At 36.3% G+C, this 12,984-nt stretch overlaps 1 pseudogene across 1 annotated transcript; it reads left to right on the top strand.

Annotated features, from left to right (window-relative positions):
• The first annotated feature begins 489 nt into the window (after positions 1-489).
• LOC145618102 (adenylate isopentenyltransferase 5, chloroplastic pseudogene) lies at positions 490-2,609 on the top strand (annotated as a pseudogene). Its single transcript, XR_014107848.1, has 2 exons — positions 490-563; positions 1,447-2,609. The product of XR_014107848.1 is annotated as an adenylate isopentenyltransferase 5, chloroplastic pseudogene (transcript).
• The last annotated feature ends 10,375 nt before the right edge of the window (positions 2,610-12,984 follow it).

Raw genomic sequence — 12,984 nt, 5'->3', positions numbered from 1 at the left:
AAACAAAAAACAAAAAACAAGGCATGTATTGTGCAAAATTCAAGGGTAATTTAGAAAGTTTAATGAATAAAGTTAAAAAAAGTGAGGGTATAATAGTCTTTACACACTATCCAAAATATAGAAGCAGGAACAATAATTTGAATCTCCAAAATAGAAAAGTGGGACTATATTGCGGGACGGATGGAGTATTTCATATGACTCAAGCTCAAAGAAGACCCAACCTTACCCGACCCGACCCAAAGCAACCAACCCACCGACCCAAGCACAACCTAGTGTAATGTACTTTATAGTCCTATCTATTATTAGACGAACCGTACCTGGAATAATGCACTTTGGGCCCCAAGTTGAGTTGACTCCTAAGAAAGTCCAAAGGACACGGTCACTTGCAATATGAGCTGTGTTTCAATATCACCGCCATTTTCTCTACTCGATCCTCACCTTCACCTATATATACTTACATTCGTAACACATCTAGCTCATACCATTTCTAAATTCTATTCATAAATTATCATTTGGTTCTTGTAACTTCCCATAATTCTAGCTGGTCTTCAACAAATTTTAAGGTAGGTTTTTACTTACGTCCGTCCATGCATGTAAATTATCATATTGCTCTACTGTATGTAAAGTAAATCAATGTATTTTATTACCATCTTACAAAAAGACGTTCATAATCAAATCCTTATATTTTACTTCTTACAAAAAATAAAAAATAAAAAATTTAAAGCTCATAATTAATTAATTAATTTGTTATTTTGTTTATATTATATCGGTTTCTTAACAATTTTCTTTTTAAAATGTTCTTATCATTTTCACTTTTTTCTATTTTTCAAAATCTTCTTTTACTTCTGTATCTTTTACCGTACAATATGCTTATATATCTTTCCACTCACTCTTTTTTACTCTATTTTATCAACCTTTTCCATACACTTATTTACCACAGCAACACTTCCTCTTCAATAACTTTCAGAAACATAGGTACAATGTACAATTAGGTTATAGATTTTAGCAATTTATATGCTTTTTATGAAATAAATTAAATTACGTGTGAATAAAAAGTTTCTGCATTCAACAAAATCTTATACACTATGTTAATATGTCATGAAATTAAATTCTTATAAAAATAATTAATTAATTAATTAATGAAAATAAAATAAATACTTGTATATAATTTACGATTTGAACCTCCACTAGTGATGTAGGACCAAGTACTTTGCTCTTACAACTTTAATTTATTCTCCTTTTCAATTTGTAATAAGACAAAGTTTTAATTTTTTTTTTGTCTTAACACTTTAAAAATTATAAATACTTGTGCATGCAACCTCTACTATACTACTAATATGCATATGTTTTATGAAAATTTTAATATCCTCAAGCAATATATATATAGCAATTAATCAATTATTGATATACAAGTTGTTGTATTGACATACATACTTATTGGAACAGGCTGGAAACTATGAGATCACTTCCCATGCAAATGTTGAAACAAGCAAAACCATTACTAAAAATGCCAACAAGGTTGTTACAAAAAGAAGTGCTAAACCCGTGGAAGCATCAAAGGGACAAAGTTGTGTTCGTAATGGGGGCAACCGGCACTGGAAAGTCTCGTCTCTCAATCGATCTGGCCAGTGCTTTTCCAGCAGAAATAATAAATTCAGATAAGATCCAGGTTTACAAAGGGTTGGACGTAGTGACCAACAAGATGACAAAAGAAGAGCAATGTGGGATTCCTCACCACTTGCTAGGCATAGTAGATCAACATGTTGACTTCACGGCTAAAGATTTCTCCCTCATGGCCACACATGCAGTGGAATCAATTCTCCATAAAGACAAACTCCCAATCATCGTTGGCGGATCCAACTCATACATTGAGTCTTTGATTTCAAACCCTAAATTCGGGTTTAAATCAAAGTATGATTGTTGTTTCCTATGGGTGGATGTGTGTGCACCAGTTTTATATAAATACGTGTCATACAGAGTCGATAAAATGGTTCAATCAGGTTTAATAGATGAGGTCCGAGAAACATTTGACCCATGCAACACGGATTACACCAGAGGAATACGACGGGCAATTGGAGTGCCAGAATTAGACACGTATTTCAGGACCGAGCATTATTTAGATGAATCGAGTCGAGTCGAACAACTCCATGGTGCCATAAATGAAATAAAGGGTAACACATGCATATTAGCAAACAAACAATTGCAAAATATCAACCGATTGAAGTACGTGAAAGGGTGGAATATAAATCGAATTGATGCAACTGAGGTATTTAGGAAGTGTGACAAAGAAGTTGCTGATGAAATTTGGATGAAAACGGTGACCCGACCATCAATCAAAGTTTTGACCCGTTTTCTTAAAAATAACGTGGATTTGGAGTCCAATTTCTCTACAAGAGTAGTAACAAGGAGTATGATTGGAAATAATAATCATATGATTGTTACAAATTAATTAATTTAGTATACTACGTGCATATATGTCCAAAATAATTTGTTTATTGCTTGATTGGTTGGTCATTAAATTAGCTTTGATATTAAATATTTTTGTAGTTGTGCCTTTGTGGGAAGAGAAAATAGCTCTCCAATATGAAAATACAGTTGTTGTTTTGTTAGTACTACACATATAATCATTGTATTGAAAATTATTGTATCTAGTCTAATATAGAGAAATAATATAACACATACGTACAAAGTACTTAGCTTATTGAATTCTTAAAAAAAATTAAAAAAAAACCAAATGTTATCGTGTAATATGTTGTTCAGTCAGCTCAACGTACTCTGTATATTTTGATAAGGTATATTTTATTTGTCACTAACTACGAAAGGGACAAAATTGAAGGCAACAACAATTTAGTCCATAAAGGTTATGCTTCATTCACAATGCATGAGATTGTTAACTCCATGTGGTCATGAAACACAAAAGGAGGAGTTGGGATGATGGTACAAAATGGAATAAAAAAAGATAATGCTGAAATATGGGCTTTAGTAAAAATATGTGCCGAAAGAAAATTAAGAGCATGCCCCAATTTATTACGTACCTTAATAAACAAATCTATACTTCTATACTTTATTATATATTAAAAAGCGTCCCTAATCAAGAATATTGTGCCACATGTTACCCTTTTAAGCTCTATAAACGTACCAAGTCATCATTATATGCCACGTGTCATGTATTTACTATCTATACTTATCAACAATCACCAAGTACTAATAGAGGTCTGATATGTATATGCAAGTGCATAACATGGCAAAGTTGTAAATAAAATGCAACTTTAGTGTAACGGGTTGTGAAAATGGAGGGAAAATCTGAACGGAATAGTAAAATGGTGTAACGGTGTGGGACCTTTAGCAGACTAAAAAAATAAATATGAAGGAACCCCACATGTACTTCCTGGAAGAGAGAGACCCACTGAACTTTAGAAGGTTCGTCATTTTAAAAAATTAGAAAAAGGTGAGCAGCTTTTCCTCCATTGTTGAACTCAAAAAAACTGAAGAAATGGAGGTTTGAAGGGAAAAAAACGCCAATTATTGTTGTATTGTTGCGTCATGGAGTACCTTGAAACGACGGAGGATCTCGAAAGGTACAATGGCGGGGAGTTTGGTCTGAGCATCTGCGAACCCGATGACGATGGAGGAGGTGAAGGAGAAGACTGTGTGGCTGCGTTGGAGGCGCTTTTGAATGGGGTAAGTGTTAATTGCTACTTTCACGAAGCGATTGTTGTGGGTGTTGGTTTTTTTTTCTGAGTTTTCTGAGAGAAAGCAACTAGGGTTTTGTTAATGACTAATTGCATTGTAATTCCGGTCCATGTAATTGCATGTGCTCCTAATTCATGTAACCTCGAATTGCATGTGGTCCAAATTCATGTAATTGCCCTTAAATGTAGATCCTGTTATTGTAGTCTGAGTTTTTTGCTTGATATGTGCTGTAAATTTGGATGTTGTATGTCTGTAAATTTGTAATTATGATAAATTGGTTTTTAAAATGATGATATATTTTGTTGGGTGAATGTGTTGTGTTTTGTGTAAATAAGGTTGTTGTTAGGGAGGAGTCTTTTAAGACTCCAACTAAAGGGAAGGCTAATGTCTCCATCAGTATTCAGATTGAGGAGGGTGGTGGTGAAGTGGAGATGGATGTTGCTTTGCCACCTCCGTCCATTGGAATGGTGTTTGAGTCAATGTTAGAAGTGGATAAGTATTTCAGGGAATATGGGCAGCAGAATGGGTTTGGTGTTGTTCGTGCAAGTGGTGCAAATAATGGAAAAGGAGCAAAGCGGAATTGTAGGTGGACGTGTGAAAGTTATGGAAGGCCTGGTCGGAAGAGGAGAAAGGCAGAAGTTGGTTTTGTTTCAGATGCCCAAATCAGTGAAGAAGAAGAATTGTGTCCTAAACGAAAGTCGAAAAAATGTGAATGCCCTGTGTTTGTATATGCACATGTAAACGGCGTAGGTCAATGGGAGATAACAAAGGCTGAAATGCAACATGATGGGCACATTCCAACTCCTAGCAAATTGAAGAGTATAAGTAAATTTAGGAAGAAATTTTTGGTTGAAAATCCACATATTGTGAAGCAGCTATTTCATGAAAGAAGGGCAGGGGTGCCTGTTGCAACCATTTTTAGAAGTATGGCTCGGCAGAGGAATGGTTTGGAGGGGATGCAGTTTGAGCAAAAAGACCTACACGATGAAGTGGCTAAGGAACGGAAAAGGGTGTTTGAAGAAGGCGATGCAAAAGCCATGTTTGCATACTTTAAGAGAATGGTGGAAGACAATTCGAATTTCTTTCACACACATCGAGTCGATGAAGAAGGAAGGTTGAAGGATGTTTTATGGGTCGACGCAAGGAGTAGGGTGGCTTATGAAGAGTTCGGGGATGTAGTTGTTTTTGATTCAACTTATTTGACTAATGAATATAAACTTCCTTTTTGCAACTTTGTAGAAGTAAACCATCATGGGCAAACCATTCTTTTTGGATGCGCTCTTGTGACCCGTGAGAATGCTGAGACTTTCGAGTGGGTGTTCTCAAATTGGCTTCGATGCATGGGCGACAAACCCCCTATTGGTATCCTAACTGACCAGGACCCGGCAATGCGCAAAGCTCTAAAGATTGTTATGAAAGGAACAACCCACAGATGGTGCATTTGGCACATTACTAACAAATTTGGAAAGAAGTTAGGCAAGCATGTGAAGTATCCGGAGCTCAAGGAAGCGCTTCAGCAGGCAATTTATGATAGTCTTGACCCTGAGGAATTTGAAGAACGATGGCCTGAGGTCATGAAGAAATACGAGGTTGAAGATGATGAATGGTTGGCAGGTAATAATTATATCTGTTTATTTATGGGGTTTGTCAGATTAGTTGTGAATGTGTTGATATGTTATGTTGCATTTACAAAATTGCAGTAAGTTTTGAATAATGTATTTGACGCAGTAGTTTTAAGCACTTTGAAATGCATGTGGCAGGATTGTTTGAGGAACGAGGAATGTGGGTTCCAGTGTATGTGAAGCACTTGTTTTGGGCTAGGATGAGGACGACGCAGAGAGTGGAAAGCATTCACAGCTTCTTTGATGGATATCTGAGCAAACACACCCTGTTGCATGAATTTGTGGAGCGGTATGTAGAGGCTCTTGAGGTTAGAGCTTTAAGTGATAAAAAGGCTGATGATAACAACGCCAGATATGTCAGGAAGACTTACAGCGACTTCCCAGCTGAGTTGATCTTCCAGAAGATCTATACCGATGCAAAATTCAAACAAGTCCAGCGAGAATGTAGCCGGATTTTGTATGTTAGTCCCATAGAAAAGAAATGTGTTTCTGAGAGCTTGGTTGAGCATGTGGTTGAGGATAGAGTTTGGTACAAGCCGAAAAACTCTTCCAAGGAGAAACCTTCTAAGAGGAAGCGGAGGTACAAAATTTTGTTTGATTGTGTTTCTAAGGAAGCTAGTTGTGAATGCAAGTACTTTGAGTGCCAAGGTATTATATGTCGTCACATAATCAAGGTGTACGAGCTGAATGATCATTACGAAATACCTGACAAATTTATCCTTAGTCGGTGGAGGAAAGATGTGATAAGGAAGCACACAAGGGTTAAGGTTGCATACCATGATCCAAACAAGACCGAAGAGGTTTGCAGGTTTGATAAAATGATGGTGAAGTTTGGTTCACTTACAACAAAGGCTTGTGTTTATAAAACCACAACTGATCTCGTGATGGCAACCCTCCAGTTATTAGAAATTCAAGTGGATGAAAAACTTTCAATGGTGAATACAAACGCACAAGGTGAAGGTAGAGGTGAGAAGGGAACTCCAGTCACCCCATCCACACAGAGACAAGGAAGCTGTTCTGAGGTACCGAAGGATCCCCCAATGCCGAAGAGGCCTGCTCACAGAACAACTGATTTGCGGTTCCCTTCCTGTGTTGAGAAGTCTAAAAAAGGGGGTAAGACAAACAATAAAGGTTCCAAAAAATCAACAAAGGTGCAAAATGACTCACAGCCTACTACAACTTCAAATGTTACACCATCTTATTCTCAGGTTCTGTTCTTTATTTTCTGCAAATTAAGATGTTGATTACTTATGTGATGTGTTAATGGACTTTAAATCTGTGTTGTTTTGTCATGCAGTTGCCTCCACCAAACGGATTTGTGTTTCCTTATAGCCCTCACTCTATAGGAGGAATACAGATGGTTGATGCTGACGGATCAATTGGGCATTTCACTGGTGTATCAGTCAATACCCCCAATACTCCATCAGCCAACCTGCCTGGAACTGATGGTCAATCTGTTTACCATCATCACTACAGACCTGTCATTCCCTGTATGCAGGCCGTGGCTTCCCCTAGTACCCCTAAGTCTGCATCACCACTTGGAGGTGCTTCTTCGACGATAGGAAAATACAGACCCATTGCTCCAAAACCGATGTTTATACCCATTGCTCCTTATACAGTGCCTAATCATCAGCAGTATATACATCCTTACCATCATCATTACATTCATGCAAACCACCATCCTAACGGTCAGGCGGCACTCCCTACTGCTACTAACCAGCACTACAGTGGACCATCAACCACTACCCCAGTAAAATCTTCACATTAAGAAAGGAGATCATCACGGAACAGCATATGCAGTAGCTGAAGGTTGAATCTTATTTTTTTTGAACAATGGTTGTATATGCAGCATAAGAAAGATGATGTGAATTGTGAAGTTATGTTCCGAACTATATAATTTTTTGTAATGCATGTGTTTGTGATATAAAACAAATGCAATTATTAGTAATTACCTTTGTAGCACTGTAGATGATAATGGTTTCACTAACTGTCAAAATTAGATGTGAGTTGAATATTGTTATTGAGAGGAGAGAGACTAGTTTTTTATAGCAATAGGAATTATTACGCAAAATTAGATTTTTACCCCCCGGTGTACGTTAAAGAGGTACCATTGGTATTAAGAAATGTTCAACCCGAGTTACAGTGTGTGGTACTACTGAGGCTAGAAAGTGAACTACTGTAGCGTCATCGAAAGATCATAATTACCAATTATTATTAAACACTCATAACAATATTAATAGACAAATCATAATATGCAAAGTTTGCACATGTACCACGTTTGTACGTATTCCCCCTTTTGCTTATAGTTAGCATCGTGTACCTGTAACCACAATAGTAACAGGCATGTTGCACTGGTCCCGAATCCACCCTATTGTTATTTTAATTTGACACACTACGATAACAAATATTCCACCAGAATAAAATCCGACTGTATATCAGAAGGGTATCGTTAACTACCTCTAGGGTACCATCAAGGGTTTAGGGTTTAACCTTTATTTCTTATCTCATTCTGTTACCACTTACGTTGGGACCTAAAAATGTACTACTGAAATAGAAAAAGTCCAATTTTAATTTTAAACCCAGTCTAACTGGATTAGTGATGTATGTAGTTAACACCTAGTAGGGTACCACTGTTGGATTTATTTAAAATTCATAGGTTTCTCTTACTATGTAGAGGACATATCACATTCTTTCTAACCACAACGAGTATTATAATACAACAAAATACGTTAAATGTTGTAATTGTTAGTAATTATTTACATTTGTAGTTGTCGAAGGGACCGATGGCTTAATGACGGAGGGTATCCTTCACATTATCATTCTGTGTGAAACTGATGTTGGATTGTTACATTTGATTTGCATAACCAAATGGGAAGCTCACAAGATATTTCTAAGGGAATAACCGACATATGGTTGTCAGTGGTAATTGTTATTTCTTATGGAAGTACATTAACTACATATTCATTTTGTTAAGGCAGTGTAATGGTTTGATAGATAGTCGTGGGAAATTGAATTTCCCTTTTGTAAACATGTTATGATGAACTGATACGCTTTTCAAATTAATTATGATAAATGAAACAAAGTTCGAGACACTCGTTTATTGGACTTCCGGTGCTTGGTCCTTTTTTATTTTATTTGTAAAGCAATGTGTTTGTACATTTACTAGAAATTGAAACAAATTTGTAAATACATTTCCTAATACTTGTTTCACCAATCTGCAGCGGTACTATCTAATATTCAACGGAACAGAATTTGTGTCATTGTCTAAGATCAAAAATCTACGAAGTTATACCATCGCAATTTTTTGAACCACTGAGAATATAATATATACCACTTATGTGGAATTATGTTCTGTTATGATGTTGAATGACACAATTATTATATCTCATGGTTTAGTAATGATATTTAATGGTTGGTAGACTATGTACAACGGTTCTCTGTTGTTCTATACGTAAAATACGACAGCGCAATTCTTTGCACCACTGAGAATATAAAATATAGCACTTATGTGGAATTATGTTCTGTTATGATGTTGAACGACACAATTATGAGATCCCATGGTTTAGTATTGATATGTAATGGTTGGTAGACTATGTCCAACGGTTCTCTGTTGTTCTATACGTAAAATACGATTCACTTTTTTAAAGGTACCACTGCAGGTTTTTTATATTCCACTGGTGTTATTCTAAGTTATAGGTAGATGTGTGTTTCAAAGCATTTGGGCGGGATAATCACTAAATATTTCCCGCTCAATATTATTGGCGCTTCAGCTATAAATTGGATGTTTGTGAGGCAAGGGGTTTACAATTTAATCTGACTTCTACCTTCCAAACACTTCAATGTCTTCGCACTCCCTATCCTCTAGTTCCAGGCTTAGGCGTTTCGAGAACACAAACGCTGACATCTCTTGGATTGCCGCGAAGAAATGTAACTGTGGAGGGCAGTCCCTAGCCGAGTTTCGGATTTCCCATTCTGAAGCGAATCCTCTCCGGCCGTACTACAAGTGCAGATCGTGCAATTTCTGGCAGTGGGCAAATGAGGGGGATTTGATCCGAAACATGAATAAGTAGTAGTAATTTCTTTGCCCCTTTCGTGTTTAAGGAAATTAGTATCCGACACTGATTATATTGTTAATAACAATGATCGATTAGATGCCATCCAAAGAGGAGATAATTAAAGGCCATGGTTTTCTTACAAAGTAGTTGTTATAAAGTAGATAGTTCAGGTGCTTCGAAACTTAATAATACAGGCAACCAATGCTAAGCAAAACATAAACACTTACACCACCAAGTACTATTGTAGGGAATATTTCAAGCATTATGATAACCCCAAACTTGAACCCCACTGTGATCATACACTAAAGTACGGTGGCATTCCAAAGGGAAAGAAAAAGAGCAAAAAGAGTCGCCAACAAGTTTTAGAAACTTGTAAACCCAAAAGATAATCCAAAAGGACCATCAACTACTCCATAAGGTCTTGAACCAAACAGGGTCCGGGGATGAGGGTACGAATCCAATCTACAAAAGAAAGGACCCGCCCTATAAAATAGGCCTCTACTTTGTTCTACTCGTATTCATGTGCGCTTTTCGAATAACATACAAACATTATATTAAACCTAACCTGTTTATCTATGTTGGTTGAATATTAATGCACAAATAAAACTATTATTGGCGATCACTTGAATTAAAATCACTTTAGCCTAAACCAAATTAATAATTATCTTATTAAGCGTGATTTCAAGTACAAATTCCCTTTAACAACCATAAAAGGGTGTGATCAAGCAATAACAATAAAACATATCAAGCAACATAATAATAAATCAATAACAATAATGATGATAATAACATGATAAGGCATAAAAAAGCTTAATAATAATAGCAAGATCCTAGGCATGATACTAACAAGATTAATAACAAACCCTAGCATGTCACTAAACAATAAAGATCAAAGCTTCAAACCTAACATGGTACTAACATGATATTAGAAAGAGTAAAGGCACCCTAAACATGATACTAGAACGCGTAAAATAACATCCTAACATGATACTAGGAATCAAACAATAATAAACATGCTTTCTACATTGAAAGAGAGTAATAAGATTACATACTTTGAAGCCTCGTACCTCTTTCTAATAACAAAATACACAAGTTAGTAAACTTCAATGAAAATAATAAACAATAATTAAAGAATTAAAGAATTAAATTGAAATCAAATTAAATAAAGTTTTGACTAGTTTTGGACCAAACCCTCAGAAATTATCAATCTTGCACGTCTAGGGCGAAGGCAACTTCGAACTTGGCTAAGTGATTCTAAGTCTTGTGAATGCGGAATATTGTTTGTAAAAAGCTAGTTTAGAAAGAGAGAGAAAGAATAAGCTATATTGCTCAAGAGAGAGAATAGAGAGAATTGATTGAGAGAATTAAGGAAGAATTGATGAGAGATCATGAATGAAAACGGAGGTTCGAGACCCTATTTATAAGAAAAAAGTCCGGAAAATCATAGAATTTGATAAGGAATAAAACTCCACTCTGTCGCTAAGAAACTCACCTTGTCGCCAAAGATTTATCTTGTCGCCAGGCGACAGAGTCTGTCGCGAGGCGACAAGCCTGTCGTTTGGCGACAGAAATAGTTTTTGCAGATTTTGTTTTTATCATATCTTTTGATCTAGAAGTCCAAATAAGTCATATAATATGTCGTTGAAAAGCTCTTGAAGTCTACTTTCTAATTCAATTGGAATCAGATTAAAATCTTTTGTAGATAAAAAGATATGGCCGAAATAGTAGGACGGTGTCAGTTTTGGATAGAGTTCCGTATATCTTTCATATCTTTTTCGTTATAGCTCGGAATTATTATTATAATATATCATTGGAAGATAATTTCAAGATCTATCCAACCATATAAAATTTGGATAAAAAATATGAGGAACGAAAAATAATATCTGACTCTATTTGAACATCTTTAAATCCGAATAGAATTAGGAAAGTTTTAAAAAAGGAAAGTTTATATTCAAATCAAATTCCATGATCTTATCTTTTCAAAAAAGGATAATTAAGATATTTTAGAAACTTGTAGAAGATTCTAATCAATCCTAATTATTTTAGGAATAGGATTAAACCTTTGGACCCTCCTCATGATCATTGGGTCGTAGGTAAAATCCGGTTTGGGCCTAGTTTAGTATTTTGGCCATAACTTCCTCATTATTCATCGGAATTGAGCTTATAATATATCGTTGGAAAGGTCTTTTCAAGCCCCATCCAACTACACTATTATTGGACCCTTATCATGGACCAAAATAAACTGGATTGGACGTTTTCATAAAATAGAGTGGGTTTTCGAAAACAGAAAGAAGGATTTTAATAAAAACTAACCGCAACACTTGACTTTTCACACTTTCACCTCATTCGATTATGGTTCGACGTGACAGGTATTCATCACTGGGTTTGGTTTTAGGGAGACACAAATGGGTGTTTACAACTATATGTTCTTAATAGCCGAGACAAAATGAAACACCCATGGCTTTACAAAAGCCTTTACCAAAATACACATAAAAACCAAATAGAGACCGTCATGGGGTGAGATGATCATTCAAGTCGGTCACGGTTGGGTCACCCAAATTCACTTGTGGTTCATCTTCATCGTCGGAATCTGCAATGAACGGTATCTGTGGTGTGGGAGGGGTTAGGTGATCATTCCAGTCGTGGATGCTGGGGTCATCAGGATCACTGTGAGGGTTCCTGTAAGCCGGTGGCGAATTCCTGTCGAGTTGACTATCTTGCTGACTTGAATTAGCCCCCCTCAAAGACTACAATTGCAAATGAAGGAGCAACAAAATAATCATTGAACAACTACTAAATCATCAATTATTATAGACTAAAGCATCAATTATTATAGATTAAATCATCTTCACACATGAATTACAAAGATTGTAGTTAGTGATTGTAATATTACTAAATCCAAATTATAGACGATCAATTTCATACAACATTGTTAGTTTCACCAGCTTGCTTAACGGATTACCATATAAAACAATCCAAATTATGCAAAAATTATAGTAAGAGAATATAGTAAATCAATGTTGAAGTAAGTACTGAAATGTACCTCGATGTCAACTCCAAGTTGATGGCCAAAGTATGAAGTACCCCTCTTGGTTACCCAAGGAAAAAGATCATTGACATCCCAAATAAGCAACACCTCACTGTACCCATTTTGACCCCCAAATCCTTCAACCTTGTACACGCCCCTTAGGTCGAACTTGAGGAACTCAATTGCAGACTTGTCAAACCTAGCCTCCGTCACGACAACAACGACTGGAGAATAGTAATGGAAAATCTCATAGAACGTCTCCACAAATGATGGTCTATGCACATTACGTGCGTTCCAAACAACCATGGCAGACCCACTATGCAAATATTCAGGACGACCCTCATCTATTTCTTGGTCAGAACCCCAAATTGAAACCCTGTGGTACTTAACATTTAATTTCTTAGTAACACAAGAAAACACATTCAAATGAATGAACTTCACCCTTCCTTGGACCTCCATGACATGAATTGCTGCATTTGAAGCACCAATAAAGATATGGCTTTCCTTCGTAGGGAGAGTGTACAAAGGAAGGTTGTCTACATCTACCTCCGGCTTCAAATCAAAAATCGGGACAATTTCCTTCGGA

This window comes from Chenopodium album, chromosome 26 (assembly GCF_948465745.1).
Source record: "Chenopodium album chromosome 26, dcCheAlbu1.1, whole genome shotgun sequence".
Taxonomy (NCBI): Eukaryota; Viridiplantae; Streptophyta; class Magnoliopsida; order Caryophyllales; family Amaranthaceae; genus Chenopodium; species Chenopodium album.
This window is presented reverse-complemented; position numbering and strand designations above follow the sequence as displayed.